Genomic DNA, 26214 nt, shown 5'->3' on the forward strand with positions numbered 1-26214 from the left:
CGAAGCTTGGATTTGTCTTTGTTCTGGGCCTATTCTTTGTACTATGTAACCAGTTAAAGGATATCTTAGCAGGCTGCAAACAGAAGATATAGATTTGTGTATATGGATGTATCTGCATCTCTTAAATGAGAGCAGATTGTGAGATAATTTTCTTCCTCATTTCTCATATCAGTTTTTCGAAGACCAGAATTTTGCATATTTCCATATTAAGCTGCTTCAGGCTGCTCTTTCTTGGAGGACACCTGTATGAAAAATGGTTTATATTAGGTCAATTTTAGTAATTTCTTTATTTTGGAATTGTTAGGAAAAAACATTGATCAGAGTGGATGGAAGTAGTGACCTCATTTTGTACACATTTTGACCACTATGAGTGACTTAGACCACTATGAGTGACTCACACCTTGTTTCTGGCTCAGAGCTCAGTTCAGGAGAAAATCCCTGTCCAAGAATTTAGCTGAAGTGTGAGTTGACACCCAATATCTTCATTTTGTGGTTGTGTTTGCATGCTCCCAATTGCAAATTCTTCAAGGAAAGGATCAAAACCGTCCCCATACTTGTCCCAGAATAAACTCCTTGTGATGCTGAAGGGTAACCTTTCAAATTAGCCTGTCACTGAGGGGCACTCGCTTCATCTAATGATTTCTACTTGAGTTGTTTACCAACTCTACAGCATTATAAGTACTTATTCCATGTCCCACTCTAAAACTTTAAATTTTAATTCTCCCAGACATGTCCTAAACCTTTTAACTTCCTGATTAAAATCACCTGGATTCTTGGCATAGTTGCCTAGCGAGCTCCTCTGGCGCTTGCTCTGATGATTAGACAAACATCACTCAAAACTCCCAAGTATCTTCCTTCCACTTCTTTCTTTTGTAAAGCTTGGAAACTCATGTGCAGCACTGGAAGACACACGATGTTTCTCTGTTTGTTGCTTCTCAGACCGCTTTATCCTGGTGGCTATTTATGAGGCATGATACAAGCTGCCCTGGGGAGGGACCCCCTTGAATCCTGCAGGATGGACCCCAGGAGGTTCCTCCACACTCTCTGCCATCAGCCTCTGCAGTCATGAAGAAGTCAAGACACCAGCAAGAGGTCTTTGCCTGCACTGACACTGCTACTTGCTATTTTTACTGTGATGTCTTACTCACTTTTGGTTATATTACACCATGGATGCTTTCAGTGTAACTTTCAGCTTGGATATTTAAAAACGGGAGGAATTTGCAGTAGACTCAGCAGAGGGCAATATCCGAATGACTAATGGTAAGCAGAGGTTAATGTCCCTTAGCTTCCTCATAAGCCATTGACCCTTAAAGCTGAAAATTAATTGCCTAAATAGTCTACGTGATGGACATTACTGCCTAATTATTCAGATGAAATGAATAATATCAATTCTAGGTTTTCAGTTTTTATAATTGAAAAACTCTGTCTTTTCTCACAGTCACGTTCCATATCTAATCTGACATTATTTTCATCTCCGCTTTAATAAAAGATGCTTCAAGCCTGTTAAGCTTTAATAAAGTTAAAGATATTGCGCATTGGATCCTATATAGAGCAGACATAGCCCGCTTACATTCAGTTATTGACTCATGACTGAACAAATAGCCACAGAAATCAGTCATGACAAGTAATGAATGATAGGACAGATAGTGTCAAAACTGCAGAGCAGATGCAGACTGTGACATGGTCCCACTTTTTGCTCCTCACTCACAGAGACATGGGACACACTGATGCATCCTTTGTGCTCCCAGAGATCAGGGGAAGCTTTATTCATTAAGCTGCCTAACTCAAAGAGAGTGACCCTCCAAAATCCTCACTACTTGAGGATACTCTCCATGTTTGGCTTCAACCTCTGAGACAATGCTGCAGCAGATACAGAGGCATCTACATTGTGCTACAGCTGACAAAGTGACTACGTCCTACCTACAGCCTTTGGGATTTTACAGCCGACACTGACCTCCTTAAATAATCTGGGGTCTTTTTCCCCTTTACAAGCACTGAGTGTTACCAAATAAAACATGGCTGACAGATTTGAGTTCAGGACAGAAGGTAACTGTGATTGCCTAGTTTTTGGAGCAGTAGTTTACAGATGAGTGTGTTGCCCATGGAATGGCAGATGAGCTGATCCCATTTAGCCAGAGAGAATCCAGGCCTAGGAAAATGATTTAAGCATCAAGCTGTAAGTGAAACTGAGGGGGGAGTCTGTCTCCTCTCTGTGATTCCTGGTCAAAAGTGAAGAAGAGTTTTTAAGTCCAGAAAGAGAGATCCTCATTCTACAACCTGTGAGAAAGGCACTGGCCAGAGACATAGAAGATGATCCTTGACTTGTTCAGACGGGCAAAGCCCAAGTTACTTTGGATTTGACATAATTAGGGAATTTTTTAGAGCGCCTCAAGTCTGTGTGCTTACCTCAGCTGTGCCCCAAACCCAGGAATCCCCCTGCCCTACTTCTTCCACGCATATTTTCCACGCAAGGAAAAATGTGTGTGTGTATGTACAAATGGTGAGCTCCAATGGATCCCTGCTGTGGATGTGACAGCCACCTGCTATCCCTGCTGTACCTCTTTCCTTCCCAGCAGGAAAGTCTACACACAGTCTTTGTGAATCCAGAGCTAAGTGTGTACTTGTTGTTAGCTCTCAGGAAGGGTATTTGACTTCAAAATTAATGGAGACACAATGTGCCAAATTCATCCCATCTCATCTGAAGCTCCATGCAAGAAATGACACACCGGATCTTCCCTTCATGGATACCTATGAAGTCACAACACACAATTCCTTCCTGGGTAAGTTTTGCAGGGTGAAACTCTGTGGCTTGCGGAGTGGAAGAGATCACACTTGTCAGTCAGTGGTTTCTTCTGCCTGAAGATCAGTGAATGTGTCAGGCTGTACAGTCAGGAGAAAAGAAGCACCAGAAGCCAGCCCAAGCAAGGCAGGTGAATATCAAAGGTTAAGTGAAGTTGGGATCCATGTTCTTCATACAGATCATCAAAGGTCACTTAACAGCTATTTTCAGAGCGCAAATCATGCTCCGTTTCCTGAAGCTTGTCCTACCCATGTATAGTGCAATGTGTGGCATTTAGGATGATTTTTTTCAGTGTATGAAAGTATTTGCAACCTGCCTGTCCTTTATAAAGTATTATTATTATGTTTACATTCATTTAGAATCAAAAACATATGACAGTTCTGTGTGCATTACACTTGATGGTTCTTGCATGCCAGCATACTGGCTTAGAAATGTATGTGGGGAAACCAGAGCTACTGATTAAAAGAATGGGCATCAGCCTCTCAGATACTTCTACTATGAGCAAGATTTTGAGAATGCAGCTCTGTTTCTGTTTATCCATCTGTGTGTATATGAGTAATGGCGTGTTGCTCAGACAAAGCTTATGTCCTGAATAACACATTCCCAACAGGATGGATGCTCTTTGGCAAATTGGCCTTGTGTGCATAAGAATATTTATTAATCAGCCTATAGAAGCAAAGAGGTTGCTGGTGTGCAAGCAACGTCCTGCAGAATTTCATGTTACACAGATCTGCTTCTTGATACAGCATGTTCAGAAGAGTCTACTGAACAGAAAGGGATGTGAACCTTCCATGTTTTGATACAGAGCTAAATGTTGTCCGAGACTGTAAAGAAAAAGTAAAGGTATTTGCTCAGTACAATATAGCTTAAGGTTCATGTCTGTTCATATGTTCAGATGCTCTACTTCCCTGCTCTGTCCTCATGGCCAAACAGCACGTCTATACAGAAACCTTGCGTTCACTCTGTATTTAAGTTTCTCACCAGCTACTCAATAACTTCTGCACTATTACCAAGAAAGACCAAATCTTGAACGTCATCCTTGTTTTCTTCTTGGTCTGTTATTTTCACTCTAATTATTCTCTAGTGACAGAAACAAGCTCTCTGGTTCAAAGAGTTCAATGGCAAAGTGAAGATGCTGTGCAGGAACCAGAGGGAAATGGATGAACAGATAGGAGGAGGAAGAGGAATGCCCCCTCTTTGGTACATCTCCATGACAGCTGTCCTGCACATATCCATTACAGACATCCTGAGATTATAGTGAATTATTACTGCTGTATTACTGCACTTCTTGTCAGTTCAATGGCGTAAGTGAATTTCCTGATGGGAGAAGATCAGAATGTAAAGAGCTTTCTATAGAGGTTATTTCATGAACAGAGTAGCAAAAAGAATGGCACAGGAATAGGAGTGGGAAACAGAGATCGAAAGGATGCTACACTCTGTATCAGGATAAGAAGGTATTAAAGGAAGATCAGAAAGGTTTCTGATGAGGCAGAGCCACACAGGCTTGACTGTGAAGGGGAAAAGTGTGAATTTTTTAAAGCTGTGTGATAGAGGGTGCACTGGGTGGAACTATGAGCGGGCATACAGGCAGTGTGCTCAATGTGATGGAGATCTTTTCCTTCTTTCTTAACAGCATGGGAAATCCCATGGACTACAGGATTCTCAGGATTCGTTTCTCACAGCCTTACTTATATTTGCAATCATTAATCATCTTTGCTTCTAAAGTTTCTTGCAGCTCATCTCTGTGCTCCTCCAAAGGCAGAAGTATAGTCATGAATTTGGAGGTGGGGAGGTAGCATGACATATGGGCTCCCATTTGGAGGAGTCTCCTGCCCAGTCAGCCAAATGACCGTCTCTGATGTCACGCAGGCCATGGCATAGGATGGAGACGTGACACACCAGGCTGGCATGTTGCCCTGACTGGTGGCACGCTCCCTACAAAAGCCTGTCATCCTCCGTGTCCTGGGACCTCTCCTTTCAGACATCACTCCTAATCTCATGTTGTCCCTTGCATTAAGGGAAAAGAGATTTGAAAGAACAAAGGAAACAGAAAACTTTTAGGCTTCCACTTTCTCCTTTGAATTAATCAGCTCTGGCAGATTTGTGGCTTCCTCTGACCCCGAAGTCTTACTTTCTGCTAGCACATCAGGCACTGATTTTCCTCTTCATTCCCTTGCAGCAGGCATTCGAGTGATCTTTCTCAAAACTGACAGGGACAGGGCTTATTTCCAGTAAAAGGGCATCGTATTTAGCTGTGCAGGGTAAGTGAGGTTAGTAGAATAGGTACATTGAAATAATGAGAGCTCAGAGGGCAGCAGACTTCTGATATATTTATGTAGTTAAATGTAACAAATTCAGACACTGACATTTATTTCTTTATTGTACACACACACACACACAAAAAAAAAACTCCGAGTTTGCTTTTCCTTCTTTTTCTTTTTTTTCCCCCTCTTTGGAGTGCTTTCCTATTTCCCTTAACCTCCGTGTTGCAGTGTTGCTAGACAGTCTACATGAAGATACCCTTCCTGCCCCAGGGAAGATCCAAGATAAGCAGAGAAGTGACATACAAATGGCAAGGGGGAGAGAGTGATCTAATCGACTGGCCGCCAGCTTTGTGCATTACGACAGAAAAAGCATGCAGAGCAAGGGAAGGCAGGCTCCTGGCTGCTGAAAGATGCACGCAGCTCTCCCCGATCTTTTGTTCGTCCTTGCCTTCTCACCCTCTTCTCCCTTACACCCTCTTCATCTGTCTCAAGCAGAGATGGTGTTAGGCTTAAGGGATGCGTGACAAGTGTGGCCCATGCACATATTGGCTGTGTTGTTTTGTTTTTCAACTAACTTTTCTGGCTGTCTCTGTCTCTCCTTATGGCCTTCAGACCCAGACAGTAACAAGGCTGCTCCTTCCTAAATTCGGCTCCATTCCTTTCCTGCTGTTTGGTGAATGCTTAACAGCTACTGATGGTCTTGGGCTTTTTGACATTTTTATATGCTTTCCATTTTGCAGGCAAGGATGGAAGAAAGGCTCTTCTGCTCCCCTCCTCTCACCACCCTCAAGGTCCTTTTCAGGTGTAGGATCTGCACTAGTCAGCACTGCCAAAGCTTTTCCGATCTCCAGCTTAACCACATGGTCCATCTTTGGCTGAGGTTGGTGAAGTGAAGGGAGAGATAAAAATAATCTCTTGCTTTGAAATATTTTACTTTGAAACTTTGGATTCCAGCTGGGTATCTATTTTTAAAATTTCCTGCTTTAAAACATTAGATGCTTGAAATTTCAGAAGAAAAAAGGTGAATGCCTTTGTTCCAGGGCAAATTAAATATTACTCTTTCTTTTTTTACAGCTGTTCGGTCAGGCTGGAAAATCATCCGGAGGTGTATGAATAACCTCAGGGCTCCTGTCTCTTTTCCCTGCTCCAAGTGAGCCATAAATACAAAAACAAGACAGAAGCCTCCCGGTGGCGCAGAGCAATCGTGGCAGTGATCTCAGAGCGCAGCTGGTGTCACGGAGCCTGCCCGGCCACACGGCCAGCTGCCCCTTGCTGCCTGCGCGCGCTGCGCTGAAGGAGGCTGCTCTGAGGCAGCCGGAGGAGAGGAGGCAGCAGCACAGCACCCTGGCCCTGCGGCTTTGCGTGCAGGAGTCTTCCCACTGCCAGCACCGCCATGGAAATGGGGGGCATTTTCTCTGAGCTGACCCAAGAGCAGATGAGAGCGGAGTCTGGCCACTGAGCTCCCCATCTAACACCTCCAGACCTTGGGTTTGTGTCAGCCTTTGGAAGGGCCCTGTTGAGAAGCAGCTTTGGCTTGTAGATGCTCTGGGTTGCAGCAATACCCATGGTGTGCACTGTGATCTGAAAGAGGGATCAGAGGTTCACCGGCATCACGACACACTCGGGTCCACACACTTACCTCATACAGAGCCTGCGTGGATGCCTCCAACATACAGACTGCAAGGTGGCAAAGGCCCTGGGACAAAACTCCAGCAGAACAACGATACAGCAGAAGAGCTCGGAGACCTGACCTGAATGCAGGAAACTCCTCTACCCACCAATACCCTGTCCCGGAGAGGGATAGCCAGTGGAAAGACACACGCACATGGCAAGGCCTATCTTCTCTTCTGATTCCTTTTTCCATCCTCCTTTCTCACAGGGAAGAGCTGTCAGATCACAGCTATCCATTTCACACCTCTCTGAGATAGCCAGAACAAGAGACCTGGGGGACGAGCTGCATTCCTGGCTTGCACCCAGCCTGCCTGAGTGCTCTTGGACAAGTCATCAAATTCTCCAGCACTCCTCCCTACCACTCCCCGTTTAACAGACCTTGTTTTTTCTCTCTCCAGAACTTTTCCTTCTCTGTAACAACTGTAGGCTCTTCAGCTGGGATTCATCCTACTTGATACGCACAACTAAAGTGCCGGGTAAATGGCTTATCCCTGTCAATGTCTCCATCTATAGATTCTGGAAGGACAGAGATGGGTGTTTTCAAAGGGCAATTCAGATACAAGGTACTGATGTAGCATGAATCTGAGCTGTAAGTGCCTGTCTCGGAGTGCCTGGTATAAGGAGCTCAGTCATAGCTGGGGCCTGGATGACACAACAAATAAAAAAAGTATAGTAGCCAAAGTTGGGCAATCTTCAATTAAATGTGTGAAATGTGGTGGAGGCTTCCTATCCATCTGTTGAGAGGACTTTGGCTGCTATCTATAGTGCAGTTCTTCCCAAGTCCATTTTAATTGCTTACTCTCAAAGTCACTTGTATAGTCTCCAAATTCTCAGAGAGAACTATAGGTACCGCTGAGCAGACTTTCTTCTGATACCATGTTGTGCTAAAAGTAACAACATTACCTTTTCTTAGGATGCACATAATAAAGATTTTTGCAGTAACTTTTGTATTTCCTGTTCGAAACCACCTAACTTCATTAATGCAAACTGATATGGGCTTGGAAAGGCCGTCTTTGCTGATCCACCTCAGAAACACCCAGATTTCAGTGGAGGAAAGGTTGCAGTGATGTCAGTGGGTTTAAAACTAAGGACAGACTAGTGGGATCCACATACATACCGGTGAGCTGACTTGCTTTAGCAGGATGGAGTCCTGCTGTGAGGCTCCTGGAGGTGGGTTGACTTCCTCTCAGGGCTGTGAAGAGGACACGTGTGCTCTTGTATCTCACCCCCTTCCTTCCACTCCATTAGTCCCATTCCTCTCACATCAGACTTGACAGGGGCAGGGCTCTGCTGTGATGCTGAGGGTATAGGATTCTTCTAGGTTGCTTCTAGGTCCACCCTGTGATTTTTCACACCATTAGAGCACTAGAAGGGAGACAGAGCTTTGCTTGGGCCCCTTCTCTGTCAGCTGCCTGGGAGTGCGAGGCGTAAAAGCTTCCTTCCCTCTTTGCATCCTCAGACCAGCACAGCACAGCACATATAGTCCACCTGACAACATACAGACACAGCCGCAACTCCAGAGCCTGGGCAGGAAAGGCGGGCAGCAGTTATGGATGTTTCATAGGAGTAAAACAGTTTGGTTATTGTTACCTTACAGCTGCCTGATGACAAGACTAGGTTGCAGGAATTCTTATTCCATATCCAGCACTGATTTTGTCATTTAAATTTGTTTGGTTTGCTTTTCCATGGCTCCTCCCTCAGCAATATGCAGTTAACATTTATATGCATTTAATTAACACACAGTTTATATGTATACACTTCATTGCAGTGATGCAGATTAGTTAACCAAAACAGCGCCAGAATCTTCCTTGACAGCAGGTTTTTATGTCTGTAAATGGGACTTCAATTTACCTGCTGCAAAGCGTTTGTGCAAAGTGAGAATTAAGTTGAACTTTAGAAGCAAATCCTTAAACATTACAAGATTGTCTAATTTTGAATATGTTATTTGAGATCAGAAGTACTAAAAAATAAAGCCTCGTGGCAGAATGCATGGCAAGGACACTTTATATGTGGGTAAGGACATCTACTTACATCCCCAAGGAGGTTTCTACGGATGATATCATTTGCATGACTAAATATAATCTAAAGATGTTCTTAAAGCAAATTCAGTGCTTGGTAAAAATCCACTTATAACTAAACTCGAGATTGATTCTTAATAGGAAGCAATAAAAGGTACCTACATTTTTAATAGCCATTTTATGAAAGGTGCCTACGTAACGTGGCGGACTTGCAGAGCCCGCCTTGTACCGCCAGAGGTCATAAGCAAAACATGGCAGCTCAACCACTACCCATCCTGAAGGGAGAAGTGGAAGAATCAGCAAAAACATGGCTTCGTTCACAGGGAGTAAACCGAGGATCGCAATATACGGGATCCTCAGCAATTGAGGGTGACAAGGTTACCGATGCAACCGCCGGTTTTTGAGGGTGGGAGCTGCGGGACGGGCAGCAAGGAGAGTCGCTCTCGCTCCTCTGCGGAGTATGACACTGTGGAGTTGACATCTGTTGCCTTTCATGTTTGCTTATTCATGAACACTGCTGTAGGAAACTTTCTGTGTTTTTCAGTCATGTATGCTGAATCTTACAATCTGTAGAAACCTATGTGAATATATATATATATATATAAAAAGAGATTGCTTAGAATGAGAACCAGCTTAGGTATATCCATACTGTAAAGCTGTTATAATTATTAGAGCCAAGGCTGTAAAGTATGTGCAGATAATTTGCAAAAGAAAATGTGTTTTTTTTTGTCAGAAAAATTATTCACAATGAGTAACTTATCTTTTCTCCCTGTGCCTTTATGAACATTTTGTCTTTGAAGTATGTTGAAAATGGGGGACTGAAGACAGTAAAGTGAATTTGTTGTTTTTTTTTTAATTCAAAAAATAACAAACCAACCAACTCTGCTGTAGGAAAAGCAACAAAATTATCCTATAAAGCACCATCTTGTCCTAGCCAGAGGTCTGTGTGCTGTCACTTACTGGTGGCCAGGATTAGTCATCTTCCTGTGGGGAATAGACACAAGGAGACATAAATGGCGTTAGACAGAGAAGCAATGGCACTAATGAGACAGAATTTCCCAATTCCCTCTGCAGTTTTACAACTCTATAATACACACTTTTGCTATATAAGGACTGAATATGTAGTCATATATATTCCTTTTCTGAAAAAAAAAAAAAGGTGCTCTGAGAAAGCCCCCAAATTGGTCTTTCTTGAGAGATACAGTTCTCAATGAAAATCCAGGTTATTTTTCAAAAATAGCAAAACACATTTCTAAGCAGTGGCTAAAAATATGCTTCATCTTGCAGTGAGTTATTACTTACCACTCTGAAAGGGAAGTTTATTACAGAAATCCTGACAGCTCATTAACTACCTTACTAAAGAATGGTTGTGCTGTAGTAAAACTCCCATCACTCCATCTGTACAGCAAAGGAAAAGATAAAATGAACCAAATGTTTACAAATTGCATTCAGCCAACAATCGCAGAAATGGAGGTCCTGAAGTTCCAGGTTACTGTCATGGTTATATCAAGTCCTAGAAAATGAGCCCTGGGAAATGAATGAAGAGAAAGGCCACCAGGATCCTTCTTATCTGCCACATCATTGTGGGAAGGTGCAATTGCTGTAAGCAGCTTGTTTAATCCTCATACAGCTTGGCCACCTGCTTCGGTGCTTCTTGCACTTCCACCAATTAGGATTTCTTCTTGCTTCACCATAATAGGGGGGTCCTAGGATGGGGAACTTTCTGAGATGTTTTTGCTATTTCTAGCAGCTCCCCACAGAAAAGTGCTGATCTGTCACTGAAGTAGCATTAACCTTTCTTGACAGAGATTTGTTTACCCTAATTTTTAAAATCTCCCGTGAAAGAAGTTCGGCAGCATGTGTAGGTCTAAAGATTTACATCTTTACATCTGCATCTTCACTGATGCAGATCAGGCCAACTAACTTTTGTCATATTCTTAGCAGAAGGAGAGAAAGTTTGGTCTCTCTTGTTTTTATTATAATCTTTAGGAAGCCAAGGGACTGGTATGTGCTCCTAACTTACCCTCAACCCTATCTAACAGCAAAATCTCTAAATCTGCTCTTAAGCAATATTTTCAAAGTTTGCTATCATATTTATTACTCTCCTCTGGTCCACATGTTGCCATATCTTTCTCTACAGTGTGATTGTCAGACCTGGATAGAATAATGCTCTAGCCAAGGCCTCGTTACTATGGATCAGAGCATGTTAAATATTTTTGGTGTCTTGCTCATCACAGTCCTGTCAGTAAAACCAAGGGTGTCAGTTATTTTTTTGTTTGTTTGTTTGTTTGTTTGTGGCACCAAACACAACAGCACCATCACACACATTTTGAATTTGTAAAATACAACAACTACCAAACCCTTTTACAAATACAATAACTGCCAAATCCTTTTTACACAGTGCAGGTGACATTGGTGACTTATTGTTAGTTCTCTATTGTGTATTTCTGCATTTACATCTTATGATTAAAGTTTTCTCCATTTCTTTTTACTGATTTTTATCTTACAGACTTTGTATCCCTTCTCCAGCCTCTCAAGATCAATCTATATTTTACCCCTGTCCCTGAAGTGCTTGCATGATTTTCAAGTTTAGTGTCAACTGTGAATGGTAAATAATAATAATAATAATAATAAATAAATCACAGAATCACAGAATGGTTGAGGTTGGAAGGGACCTCTAGAGATCATCTAGTCCAATCCCCTTGCTCCAGCAGGGACACCTAGAGCACATGGCACAGGGTGGCATCCAGGTGGATTTGGAAGATCTCCAGAGAAGGAGACTCCACAACCTCTCTGAGCAGCCTGGTCCAGGGGTCTGTCACCCTCACAGGCAAAAGGTTATTCCACATATGGAGATGAAACTTCCCTTTTAATTTATACCCACTACCCTTTGTGTTCCAATGCTTAACATAACCAAACTTAAGGCAGATCCCTCCTGACTATCACTTGCAATTCATCCCAGTTTGACAAAAATGCTTATCTCTCTCAGCCTGTTTTTCCCTCAGTATGTGGGATAGGCACCTTCTAATGATTTTGTGTAGAGAACAGGGAGGAATCAGTGGCAGGCATTCACATTTGTTTCTTAGGTGTCTACTTGTGTGGTAAGTGTCCAAGTTGACATTGTAGTCATTGGCACCCGAAGAGTTATTCTGCTCATCTTCAGGCAGACTCTGCTTTGTCACATAAATTTGTCCCCAGGCTCCCTTGGTTGTACCAGCTAATGACTCTGTAAAGTTGTCCATAAATAAGTGTACAGTGATGCCCTTAGAGGAGCTGTATGGGGCTGGCATATCTGACAGTGGGTTGATGGCAGATCCATCCCCCTTTCAAGCCACAGCTGGAGGCCAGCCAGGATGTCCTAAGAAACCTCAAAGTCTACTAAGCGCCTTTATGGGGACAAAGGCATTGAGATCTACATCTCATCACTATGCAGGAAGTTAGACATTTGGGTTGCATGTAGACACCTACATGGTAAATGACAGAAATGTATATGCTCGTATCTGAAGATGAATCTTGTCTTACCTATCTCCAGTTTTGCTTAGGGGAATGCCATATAGAGCAGTGAAATGCTATATAAAGGTCAAAGCAGACCACATCTGTTGTTACCCCTAAGGCCACCTATTTAGTCAAAGACTGAAATTAGATTGGTTTAACAAGATTTGTCTTCTTGATAATTCCGTAATAGCTAGCTATTTTTTTTCCAATTATTGTAGGTACTTTTATAGTGTTTGCTTAATAATTTGGTCTACATACTAAAGTTATATTCTCTGAACTCTAGTTTGTAGGTGTCTCCCTCTTCCCCCTTCTAAAAATATGTGCCATATTTGCCTTTCTGAACTTCACTGAGATCTCCCATAAGCTCTTGAAGATAATTGCTAGAGTTTCCCAGATTGCTTCAACTTGTTTTTCGAGTATTCCAATGCATGTTTCTTTGGGCGTTACTAATTTGAATACATTTATTTTATTTAAATGTCGTTTAACCTCTTCTTTTGCAAGCTAATCCTGCTTTTCTATTCCTTTATTAAAATTAATTATGTTATATATCTGGTCCTAATTAACTTCTTTTTTGTGATGACTAAAGCTATTGAAACTTTGGCCATTGTTGCCCTTCTCCCTAGCTAATTGCCAGACCTGTGCTTTTCTTTGTCTTTCTCTTACTTTCCATTGTCCTCCGCGTCCCTTGCTGTTAGTAGAACATTTACATCTTGGCCATTCCGGAATTAATATTTCATTCCATGAATGTGAGAATGAGTGGAGAAGTGCTATTATTCCAGATGCCAGTGTCAGCTACCATAAATATTATCTAATAATAGTTTGAAAAACAAAAATGTTGATTCTTTAGTGTACCAGTGCTATATTATTTTCTTATTAATGTATCAAATGTACATGAAATGACAGACAATTTTTTTGCAGGATGTTATGCAATAGTCTTTATGTGTCAATGGACTAAATGAGACAAAAATTGAAGGATATAGGCTGTAAGGCTTGCATCTTTGCTTCCACTGTTTAGTTTCAGATTGTGAAGGTCATTTTGTTGTCATCCTTTCCCTTGTAGACAACCCAAAAGCAATCTAGACATTAACATAGCTATTGAAAAGACCATGTTGGAAAAAAGTCTGGTTTTGGTGGTGAATTCTGGTCAACTCCAAATGTTTATTCATACTAGCAAGAATTTGTGGACTCATTGGGAATGTCTAGCAGCAAAAGCCAAAGATATTTGCTAAAGACAACTAGCCCATCATTCAACATGGTTGTGATTAAAGCTTAAAATGGTCTCGGATGCAATCTTTTGAACTCCAAATTATGGCTCACATGATAGATTGATGCAGAAAAGTTTTACACTTCATTATGTTGCAAGGTGATGGATAAGCTGGCAACTCCATTTGATCAGTGAAGTGTAGGAACAGGTCAGATGAAGAAGCAGAGTGAACAGGTTGAGAAATGAGAATATAAAGTTAATTGTGGACAAGATTAATTTCCTTTATAGGATTATGTGGGAGAAGTATTTGAAATTGTTTGGAAGGTGTTTCTAATTTCAGGAGACAATGGTAGTATTTAGCGCTGCACGTGGCTTTAGGCACATAAATTTAATCTATAGATTTCAAAGTGCTTCACAGACGTGGAAGCTGTTAATCTTTTTGCTCTGCTTTGGAAGGGGAGGCACTGACAACTCTAACAAACCTGTGCTTTGCTCCAGCTTTTCCCACAAGTGCACAGCAGGGCCAGTAGAGTGTCCTGCTGCCCTAGGTTAATCCATCCCCAGACCCCACAGACCTCAGACATGCAGCACCCAATCTCCTTTCAATATCTTTGGAAAAAACTGTAAAGAGAGTATGTTTTTTCTGGAGAAGTATTTTGAATCCCTGGAGAATGGAGAGTCATGTCAACTTGTCTCAGTAGAATATTATTTAATTGTCATTTATGCTGACTATAGGACTTCGAGCATGCAGTATCCCCACACATGAAAAGAAGATACGAGTGAAGTGTAGCTGCAGCCAAATGGAAGGACACAGGAATGCCTTTGGTCACATCTTGGTGCTGTGTCAGCATGTAACATCCTAGTAAGTGGCTTTTCTGTCTTCAGTTTTCATGGGAAGAAAGCCTGGATGTAGAGGCCTGATGGAAGCTGTGATACGCTCCAGGCTCATCCTCCCCTCTCAAGGGCTGATGAGTGAGGACCTTGGAGTGTGCGATTACATACACATGCCATGTAGTTGCCTTTGTGCATCTGCTGTGCGAAATGCAAATGCATTTGCACAAAAGCACAGTGAAAAAAAAATATGTCTGATATCTCATCAGACATATGCAAATTGGATAATTGTCTATGTTGTTTTGGCTCGGCTTTCTAAAGGTTGCAATGAGTCCTCACATTTCACTGATGTTTGTCATGCCCTGTTCCATAAGTGCATATGAGATGCCTGGTCATCTTGAACATCCATGCCTTTGCAACCTGTAATCCTCTAAATTCCTTAGGAAGAAATCTAGCCCACTGAAATCAAAGGCAAAAAATCTTGTAGGCTGCAGGCCAATATTTCTTTTCTGTCTCTTTGCCATCATTAAGCAGAAGTTATTTGGTTTTAGATACTGGATGTCTCATCATTCTGAATAGGCTGCCAAAAGCTATAGGAAAAAAAAACCCCAACACTTTTTCAATCATTTTAGTGCTTGGGAAATCTGAAGTTGTATATAGATCTTTCAGTTTTCTCAGCGCATATTCTGTCAGTTTGCCTCCTATGAGAGTGTCCAATTATATGTGTTACAGTCATATGATAAAACAGACATTTCATAGAATAACTGGTTTCACAATGTGTTTGCAACATATTAAAAATATCACTTGCAGTATTCACAAATACTGATTATTAACAGGAGCATTCATAGAGCAGATGGGCATCCTTTCAACTATCGACTTTGGGTACTTGATGGGAGAAGAGAATTTGTAAAGGGAATGTAGCTGTATGCAGATGTTAAGGCGACTGATGACTTTTTTGAATAACATAGGGAGGTGTAGTTCGAATCATGACTATGAATGAGCACGTCTCCTGGCGTCTAGTAACAATGCAAAAGTCACAGGCAATATCCATCACATCAGAAGTAGGTGGAACTCTTGTAAAACAAAGATCCTGCCTGTTACACAGTCAAAATCGCAATGAAGAAAATAGGAATTTTGTCTGAATTGCACGTGGTGCCAACGCATGTTTTTGAAGCCTGAAAATCTAAGACTTGGGTCTGTACTTATTTTCTGCAGTCATTTTTCACTCATGATCTGAATGGGAGAAGAAATAAATACATAAATAATGGCATCTTCTCATATAAAGCTGGATTCTCCTCTGCATGCTTTGGGCTCTGCGCAGAAAAAAAAAAGAAAAAAAAGTATTCAGAATATTGCTATATGTAAGAAGACCAAGTTTTGAAAACTCATTGAAAGAAGGATACAGCAACAGCATTACCAAGTTCTTCTTTGGTACTTTTCACCCAGACAGTATTTGTATTATTATTATAATTAGTATTATCATTAGCCAACACGGAATGTGTGCGTCTGCACAGTGCAGATGAACCCAATCAATGTATGTGTACAGAACAGAAATGCCCATAAATATTCATCTGAAATATTATTTCAATAGAACAGCTCATATCAACAAAGTTGAAGTGATTTTTATAGGGATGAAGGGAAATTATTTTCTACCAGCTTGTTCACTCAGTATGTATTTCTCCTAAGAAAAGGACAATGACCATGAAACTATCATTAATCTTCACAAATGATTGATTATTTAATTGTAGTAGCTTTTCATGCAGCTAAATAATTGCCAGTTGATACAGAATTGTACTCAAGATTTACAGAGTAAACACCCATCACATTTTAGACATCACACAATAGCCCAAGTTATAATTATCAGTTCATCATTAATATTGTTAAGCATATCACGTAGATGCTGGGAATAAATCCCCAAATACCAAAACCTCAAGCAGCATTCTAATCGAAATAAAACAACCTTCATGTGCAGGTTATTCAGTAACTTAAAATTAATATATTTAGCCACCTTGTTTTCCTGTACTTGAACCAGAAGTATGGCCTATTGTTTTGGGCTAAACTGCTATGATGCTATGAAGAAATGCTGTTGAGATAATAAAATATAGTAAGCAACAGAGAACTAAACTCCAGCAGTGTTATTACTAGACTATGTTATTAATTTTCGATTAGATGTGAGTGATGGGTTTAACATTTACACTAGAGATCAGTGTGGAAGAATTCCTCACAATTCTTCTTTATCAAAAAATGGCCTTTATGACCTCTCTAAAGAGCGATATGTGAACAATTTATAGCTAAATTATATGATGCTGCTAAAGCTATTGGCAAATAACAAAGTCTGTTGGCAATGATAAGTTGCAGCATCCAGCAGAGAAATCTTAGATGCCCAGGTTTTACCATCATTAAAAAATGGTGGAAAAAAAAAATGGATAGAAACTGAGAATCTATTTGAGAGGAGAGCAAGTGGTTGCATTGTTCAGCCAAAATCTTGCCCAGAATGCAGTTAACAACCATCTGCCTTCGTACTATTTGTCTGTGGCTCTGGCTGTGCCTGACCTACTTGTGACACTTACGAGCAGATGTGTATCAGGATACAACAGATGAGAGAACCTAGGTTGCTGCCAAAAGGACTCCACACATATTGGGAAGGAGGAACACCAATAAATCAGGATCAGATGGGATTCATTGTGTGGCTTTTTCAGGGTTGAGAAATAGTTGAATTGTTTTATCTATTAAATGAATCAATAAAAGATGTAAAAGTAATATATCTTCCTGGTGTATTTGTCTTAAATGGCAGCATAATGTTTGTGTCCACAGAGGACCTTTTATTTCCAGTGCATCACAAACTGAAATGTAAGTTTGATGCCTGGAAATTAAGATCCACCAAAATGGCATTAATTCCATCCTATTACCTCCCACTTACCTCCTATTTATACTTCATTTAGCTTGTATGAATGAGTGATTGAGGCATAATATCAGAGTTCAGAGGCATAGAGCATACATTAAAGTTGTTCCAGGAGGTGGACAACGAAGGGGGAGGGGAATACTTGAAAGGATTAAAGAAGAAGACTAGCTGAATCTATGCACATTGGAAGGGAGTCTCTCATGTACGTGGAATATACATGACAGCTGACGTGGAGATGCTCTGTGCTGCCAACACGTGCTACATAGAAATGAAGATAAATGCGTATTGGTCTGGTATCCCATATCTGTGTGACAAAAGCCAGCCCGCAATACTTCGTTCAAATGGTGGGAGATGATATTTTATGGGAAACACTCGTAACTTGGAAGATCTGTTCTATTAGGATGGCTGAGGAAGGTCCATAGCGAGGAATTTTTGAGGGATAGCCTCACTGGTGTGAAGGGTTAAAGTTAAGGCTGTATATGGGACTGAAACTTTCCATTTAAAAATAATTTGATTTCAAATTCAATTTAAAAATTTCACCATCTTTCTAATATTTTATATGGTAGTGGTAATATGGCAATCTTACGACTTGTTTTAATGAAACTTCATCTAAGAATCTGCTTACAGCGGGACAATCCCTCATTAAAAATGCTTTGTATAGTGAATTAGCTACTCAAAGAACAGTTTTCTTGTCTCATGTTTGGGTGTACTATATAATAAATTAATTTATCACAGGCAATTCATAAACATCTGTATCGGCTGGCTACATGGCTATGTGACTTTAATCAGGAAGACCAGAATTTTTCTTAAAATAAGCAGCCAAAAAACAAGTGGGCAACAAAATTCATGAGCAAATGGAATATTTTTGACATAATAAGAATGTATGTATCTTCCCAAAGAAAGCAGAATAAATTCAGAACACAAATCTGTGCCCTTTTTGTATTGTTACGATCATTAGTAGCAATAGCATCAATTTAGCGCAATGTTATTGTAATCCCAATATGTTTTCAGAATCAGAGATAAGCCTTTGATGTCCTTGAATGCATACAAAAGCTGCATATTTAGAAAGAGCTTTTTTTTTTTCCCTAGCATTTGTGTTCCCTCTCCTCTAATGCACAGCTCCCTTGATCTCTTACTCTCTGTTCACTTTTGCACCTATTGCAGAAACAACCAAGGATCCTAAATTTTGTGATATGATCCTAGTAATGGCTAGTTCAGTATTTTGTTACCTTGTAGTTAGCTGAATTGGAACTTTGGAGTCACCTTCTCGTCTTTGGGCCTCCAGGTCTCCGTGTGCTCTTGCAATCCTTTCACAGCAGTGTACAGGAATTAAGCAATATTGTTCTCTATGCTCATGTTTAGAGGCTAGAAAAGAGGCTTTCAGACTGTGCTGTCTGGTTTACACGCTCTTGATCTCTTAAAGTGCTGGCTGGTCATGTGGCTCTGGTTGATCCTTTTTTGTTGACAGATGGTTAATACACAGCTAAAACTTGGGAAACACTTCTGCCCCCTGTCCTCAGCTGCTCTGTCAGCCAGTTTGCAGAAGCTCAGCTCCTTTAAAAGGTGATGTGGGAAGAAATCGCTCAGAATTTCCAGACAGAGGGCAGTCCTCCAGCAATATTCTCATCCTGCATTTTTCATGAAAGCTACAAGGCCTTTTATTTAACTTGACATTTAGAGCAAGTATCAGCAATTTGTAGAACTCATTGATAAAATTACATTGAAATGGCAGTTTTTAAGATGGTACAAGGGAAAAGGAATAATGCTTTCTTCTGCACTAAGGATTTGAAGGGTATAGGTAGATTTTGGGGAATAAAACTTCATGAATTAATTGTGCGGTTTTGATTTGTGTGATCTTCTCACAGATTTTCATTGTAGTGTTTAATCTTTAGGATTACTTAACAAACACAAAACAATAGCTTAATCCAGGCCCAGCAGAAATAACCCTTTCTTTTCTGAAAGTCTATTTAGTAGGCTCGTTTTTGTTCTCTTCTCTTCTGTTCTCTCCTGATGCACTTCCAGAAAGCACAACCTTGCCCCTGCCAGAAGATGTTGACAGCACCCCAGGAGCTGCTGCCAAGCCATCTAAACAGTGTCAGCAAAGTTGATTGTTCTTAGTGTTTTATGGAATTAGTGCCAGACACTAATTCCTTTTATTTCAGAAGGTGGCATTCATCTCGCCTAACCATAGGCATCTGCAGATGGGATGTCTGCATTACAGCCAGGCACCTACTCACTTTCTCTTATCAGCATAGAGAGATAAGCCCTTCTAGCTTGGGAATCACCTTGTCCTAAAGTAATCATGTAAGTCAGAACATATGAACCATGATCTAGACATGCATGTTTCCATCCGTCAGCCTCGGAAGGGTATCCTAGTCTAGCTCAGGTGGAGACTCCTGCCTGGCAGGTGCCTAAGGTTGGGTGCAATGAATTCCACCCAGTGTCTTTCCAGTGGTTCTGCCTCCTTGGTCGAATAAAGAATCATTTGTCATAATACAGTAAGTCTGTTTTCAAAACAGGATCTTCTTGTGCAGAAGTTTGCTATGGGACACAGTCCTTTCCTGTTGGGGAAGAAGAACTAATATTGGGCAGTTTCTCTGGCAGTCATAAAAGTAAAAAACAGCAGCGTTCTCCATAGTAGGTAAGGACACAGTAAGATAAACCATTGCTTCTCTAACAAAGGATTCCCCCTGCTGTGTCTGAAGAGGAAATGTAAGTAAATCATTGCAACATGATTCAGAACAGAGACCCTCCATACATCTCTGCAGTGTCCTTACTTTGTACTTTGTGATTTTGGGGTTTTTTTTTTTGATCAAGGATATGTGTAATATATGCAGGGAGGACGGAAAAGAAACAACAACAAAACCAATTGATAAATTCAATCAAAAATGCTAAAACATTTTCCTTCTTATTGTTTACAGTACATATCCTATTCTAAAATAGAATGATGGGAAAAACAGAGTGTACCTCCATGCTCACTGTATTTCTGGAAATGCATCTCTATTTATTACTGGCATCTGCTGTTGGTGACAGATCTTGAGTATAATCCAGAAGTCCTGAGTAACACTTGGCTTTCTTTATTATGATAAAAAACTGCTTTTGCAGGCTCACAGCAATTAACAGAAAGATTGTATTCTGTTCTGCATGCCCTTTGCTAGCAGTAATCCAATATTGAATTGCCTCAGAGGGTCTTGGCAATAAGTGGGTCAAACTCTCTCATAACTCTTTCCACTTGACCTGGAAAACTGACACTATCATTGCATGGCATAGTATATATGTATACTGTCTAGCCACCACATGTATTTCAATCTAGGACACAGATCTCTATTTATTCCTCTTCTTTTCAGGATTTATTTGAAGTTTATCCATACCTCTTTTTTTTTCAACCTATTTAGCCTCTAGGTAAAGACCACTTAGCTCCTGCAGAAGCAAAATTCATCTTCATGCAGAATTTATACAGAACATATTCTAATTAAGTCAAAGTTGCTGTCTGCAATTCAGCATGTCTGAACAGCTCTTCATTCATCAGTGATCGCCTGTAAACATTTAGGACACCTTGACCTTGCCTAGTTGTATGTGTGCAGTCAGTGCAATGTGAGTGGGATTCATGGGCTTCCTCTTGGCAGCAGGATGGCAGTGCCTTAAGCAGCTACTCCAAGTTATTCCCTGGAAGTACTGCAAGGAGTCAAGAGAAATGCCAGCTCATGAAGACCATTCCACGATGATGCCAGTGGCAAGAATATGGCTGGAGATGTTATTGCCACCCCCGCCCTGAAGATGTATTTTGTCAGTGTGGTTGAAGGTATGCTGTGATATGATGCAGAGGGCCCATAGAGCAGTCGTATCGGAAACTGGGTAACCATATTTTTCTACCTGGTGAATGAAACATTTCATCATTTGATTTTGCAAGAACCCAGTATAGTAAAAGTACACCCAGATTCAGCTGTCCTAATTTTCCCACAAACACCTATTCATTTTTTTTCATTATGTTTGTCTCTTAAGTTTTCAGAAGCTGGTATGTATACTATTAAGGCTTCTTCATTAGTAAAGCCTAAATATTTCATTACATTTCTGTACAATACCCCTGAGTATTTTCTAATTTGGTCATATAGAAAGCCAACATGTCAACATATAGAAAGCCAACATATAGAAAGCCAAAATGTTAGTATCTAGGCTTCTGGAACCAGCAGAACCATTAAAGCTGAAAATGGGAGCTCTACGTGCATGAACTCAAGCAGGCCGGGAAGAGAAGACTGCTGCAAAAGTTCCTCTTCTTTGCCTAAAGACCAGGGATTAAAGCAATCCCTAGGATCTGTGAAATCCAGATCTTATTCCTCTGATAACCAGGATGGATTTGAACCTACACTGCAACTCCTGTTAATATTTAAAAAGTTATTGGAGTAGGAACAGGCACCCTGATGTTTCAAGTCCCAGATGAATTCCCTAACCTCTGCTGCATCCATCTTTCTTTCTCTCCTCCTTTGCCTCTCACTCAATTCACACATAACCACTGAGCTTCTTTACAAAATGTACCCCGCACTCTCCATTTCCTTCTCAGCTTTTTAAATAAATGATGTCTCCGTTTTGCACTTCATTTCGTGAGGTATTAAAATGCTTAAAGTAGATTGGACTTTTTTCGAGCTAAAATAATAATTGTTATAATTTGCTTCTATGAGATACACTAAAGCAGTTTCAATTTTGTCTCATGTTTCATTGTTGTTTTTATTTTTTTAATGTAACTCAAAGAATCAATTTTCAAAAAAAATCCTAGTTTCTCTTCTTTTTGTTTATTATCGTATCTGCTGTCAACCGCCTTTAGGGCTGGTAAAGTTTCAGATACGAAAATGTCCAATGCCAGTTGAGACTAAGCTTCATAATTTAACAGTATTTTCTGTGTTCAAAGGCAGGACTTTTTGAGCTGTTAAGCCTGCTAGTTGCAGTTACACAAAGTCTTATTACACAAGGATAAAATGCTCATAATTTCCAAACTATGAAAGTAGGGTCTTTGCATTTTGCTCTTATTCACTGATGTTAAAAAAGAGAGGGCTAATAGAGCAAAATGAGTTTTGACTACAGCCTTATTTTGGGGGAAAATTTTGCTTAAGTTTATCAGAAACTACCCCAGACAAAAACTTTGGAGATGAGGCAAATTTTAACTCTAGAGAAATGCTTGAAATATAATCAAAAATTTATCTAGATATTTGGGGGCATTCGTATATGTATATTGGCTGGGTTTCCAATATCGCATCCCTCAAGCAAAGGAATGTTAAAGACAGGTGGATTTTATAATCCTGTCCCTACTTCGCTCCATGACAGCTAGGAATCACAATGAAAGAAACATATTTTTCAAGCAGAGACAGAACAGTACGATATTTCCTTTGGCAATATGCTTTCCCTTGCATGGATTGGTTAAGGCTATATCTTCCCCTGAAGGGGTGAGGTTAGAAACAACAGGAATCCAGAGAGAGGCAGCAGCTCCAGGCTTCTCTACAAAGAAGTCCCGAGGAATGTCCTGTGCTCGATTTATTTTTATCTCCATTATGCTCACAAATTTGATAAAAGTCCCTACTGAGTTTCAATGAGAGCAGCTATAGGCAGGAAAAGAAGGATTAGCGACAGCAGGCTGAAGTTAAGACCAGTCTTTTGAAGGCTGGTGATCTGGGATTAAAAGTGAGCCCTATACACATTCATAAAATAAATGTATATACATATAGAGCCAAATAAATAAATAAAACAAAATAAAACCACTTCTCACTGACATCTATTTATTTAAGTAGTTTAACAAAAGAAAAAAAAAAGCAATGTTATAACACTTTTAATCTTGCTTCATCTCCATCTTCTTCATCTCCAGCTGCTACTCCAAGAGCACATGGGTGTTTCTCTAAGTGCCATGCAATACCTGCCAGTCCTGCACTTTCTGGATCCATTCATGTGACTCAGACGGTTAGGAATTTGTGCCCAGTAACAGCTTTATGGAGATACCTAGATCACCACTTATTATTATGATAGCTAAGATACCTTGTTTGCATGCAGCCAGTCACCTATACAGAGACCTCAAAATTTAGAGGCCTTCACCAGGAGGCCAACCCTACACTAATGATGAAGCTAATATAGACCAGGAAGATGTTAAGGAAACTATTACTGATTATAAAATTAAAGGGAATCCTACCCGAAAAATAAATCCTATTAAAGGTGGATTAAAAACAGCATGTCTGATATTGAAACAGGCTTGTAAAAAAGTGTTCTGTAGGCTGAAAACAAGTGAACAGAGAACAAGTCTTAACACAGAACATATGTTAAGATTTAATGATGTCTGAGTTAACTGTGCTGGTTGGGACCATGTGTAGGGGAGAAATGACACAGCAGACGAAGCAATTCCCCCTTGTATTTACCTTGTTTTTGTTGTAGCGATAGGGCCTGCCACTGTGTCACAAAGGGTGAGATTTCTTCAGAAATCTGTGCTGCACGCTTCTCTGTGCGATCACGCTGGTCACCTTGTGTTGCAAATGGGCTAGTGAAGGGCATGAGTCCCTGGACTTATTTCAGACAGTCGCGTGAGGATGGGATGAATCCCAAGTGCCTGTTCCTCTCCAATAGCTATGACGGGAGGCAAGGGTAGCCTGCTCAGAGGGGTAGATGCATCCCACCTGGAATTACTTGTGTTCTGCACAACTTGGCTCCCTCTTCCACTAGCAAATAGGAAATCTTGACAGGACCATAAGAATGCATTGTTTAGGCAAAAAAAGGGGGTATCCCCCAAAATGTTCAGGTTCCTATCTAAGTATTAGTTGGGCCTCCTGGGTCTCAAGGAAGGTCTGTGCTGTATAATCAGAGTTGTTGAAGAGTTTGCTGAGTCTGCATTGACCCAACAAGCTCTGGCCATGAGCACAGAGCTGTGTTTTGGTACGTTAGCATCAGATTTTGCCCTGCTGGGAGGATTCCATGCCGTGTTATGCCAGCTGTTCTCTGCTCAGCCCCTGAGCTTGTGTCACCACTCCAGTCTGTGCTGGAGACACGCCGGTTTGCTTGGTGGTAGCACACCATGCTCCCCCAGGATTTACAGGCACATATCTGTCCGACTTGGACTCACAGGCAAGCAAAAACCAAGAGTCAGGCTCAAACATTTCAGGAGGAAAGTAAAAAATAATAATAATAATAAATTAATTAATATATCCACTTAGGATGTGCCACGGTAGAAGAAAGGCAGGCTCAGCAACTGGTATTCAGGCAAAAGGACATTTAAAACACTGTGGGAAAGGAAGACAGATGGGATGTCTCACTGAGAAGGTGCCCTGCTATGACAGTGCACAGCCGTTTCACTCAGTTAGCCACAGACATCAGACACTGAGAAGAGGAGTTACCGTCAGGGAAATGAAGTTACTTAGCACGCTAGAAGATACTCATTTTAATATTTTCTCACCATATGCATGAAGGCAATGTTAAGGGAGAAATTAATTCTTACAGATTATCTGCTTTCCAAACCAACTGAAATTCAACAGAGAGTGAGATAAATCCATAATGCATGTCCTATCTATCTACATTCCAAATCAATATTAGAGATGGGCTACTGGTGTGAAAAGCTGGAGATCCAGGCCAGAGATACAGACAGTATTACAGGGACACAGAGAAATCTATATGCTCAGTGTATTTATCTGCATTCTAAGCCAATATTAAAGCTGATTTACTCATGTGAAAAATAAGTGCTATATGGTTTGGAGGGGTAGGACGCATCAATAACTGTACTGTGCAGACGTGTATTAAATAACAAAGTTTACCCTCATGCCATCCAGATGCCTATCTAGTGCCTCTATATTGCACAGGGAAGTTTTACAAACCCCGGGGAGAGACAAGTAAGGCTTTCAGACAAGAGCTGAACTTATGATTTCTGTTGATTTTTTTTTTTTTTTTTTCAAAATTTGATTGGGAGGTGCTGAAAGTTACTACCCCAGAGCTCTCCTTCATGTTGATGATTTCTGCAGGCCCCATCCCAGCACCAGGTAGCATTGCAGTGCCTGGGGACAGCAGTGCTGGTGTCCCTCTGCAGGGACCTCCTAGCCTGGCCCAGCAGTGGTTCCCTTGCCACGCTCCATCCCCTCCCCTGCACTGGGTCCATAGTAGTCATGTGGAGACGCAGATCCACCATGTCAGATTCTCCTGGATTTGTTCCTTTGATGATAACTCCTGCTTCTTCTCCCACTGTCACGCCAGTGTGGCTGTCATAGTATGGACACAGGGGGAAAAAAAAGCCTTCCCTTTGCCAGAGGCTCACCCCATCCCCAGCTTCCTCATTGCTGATGCTCGCAGCCCTCTCCCACATGCCATTTTATTGTCTGGTGCACAAAAGCTCCTGCCTGCCTGCCTGCCTGCCTGCCTGCTCATGCAGGCTCCCGCAAGCTGCCTTGCCCTGCTGTTCTCCTTCATCTCGCTTCACTCTTTGCATTCGTTCTTCCTTTTAACTTATCAACACCAGGAGTGGCCAGCCGAGCTGAGCCCTTGCTGTTTTCTGTGGCTGCAGTCTCGCCCCCATCAACACCTGCCTCTTTTTAAAATTAATTCCAAATCAATCAATAACTCAATCAGATAAGCCATGTCCCTTGCTCTGCAAACATATTTATCTTGCTCTGATTAATATCCTAACAATGAGTCATCAGTCATTTAGCCTATTTTTTTTTGAAATCTCATAATAGACAAGTCTGTTCTAAAGCTCACCCTTTATTTTTAATAGCAACAAAAGAGCAATTTCTTTAGAAAAGGAAAACACCTCACTCAAGGTGTTCTGGTGCTTATGAATATTTACGCCCGAATAGGGCCCCCTGCAAACACCTCTCAGACCAATATCGAACATGAGCATTTGGGGGCTGCTTACAGGTGTAACTTGCAATCTTGTGGGATATCAGTAAAGCGCAGCAAGTCTGTAAAGACAAGGTGTATTCAAGAAGCCCTGGGAATGCTGTATGCAAATTCTGTTGGGTATCTGATCTGGGCATAGTCCTGAACTTGAACTTGATAAAACAGGCACTTGCTAAAGG

Source organism: Tinamus guttatus, unplaced genomic scaffold (genome assembly GCF_059628265.1).
Source record: "Tinamus guttatus ecotype Peru unplaced genomic scaffold, ASM5962826v1 Tinamus_guttatus_pri_ptg000030l, whole genome shotgun sequence".
Classification (NCBI taxonomy): domain Eukaryota; kingdom Metazoa; phylum Chordata; class Aves; order Tinamiformes; family Tinamidae; genus Tinamus; species Tinamus guttatus.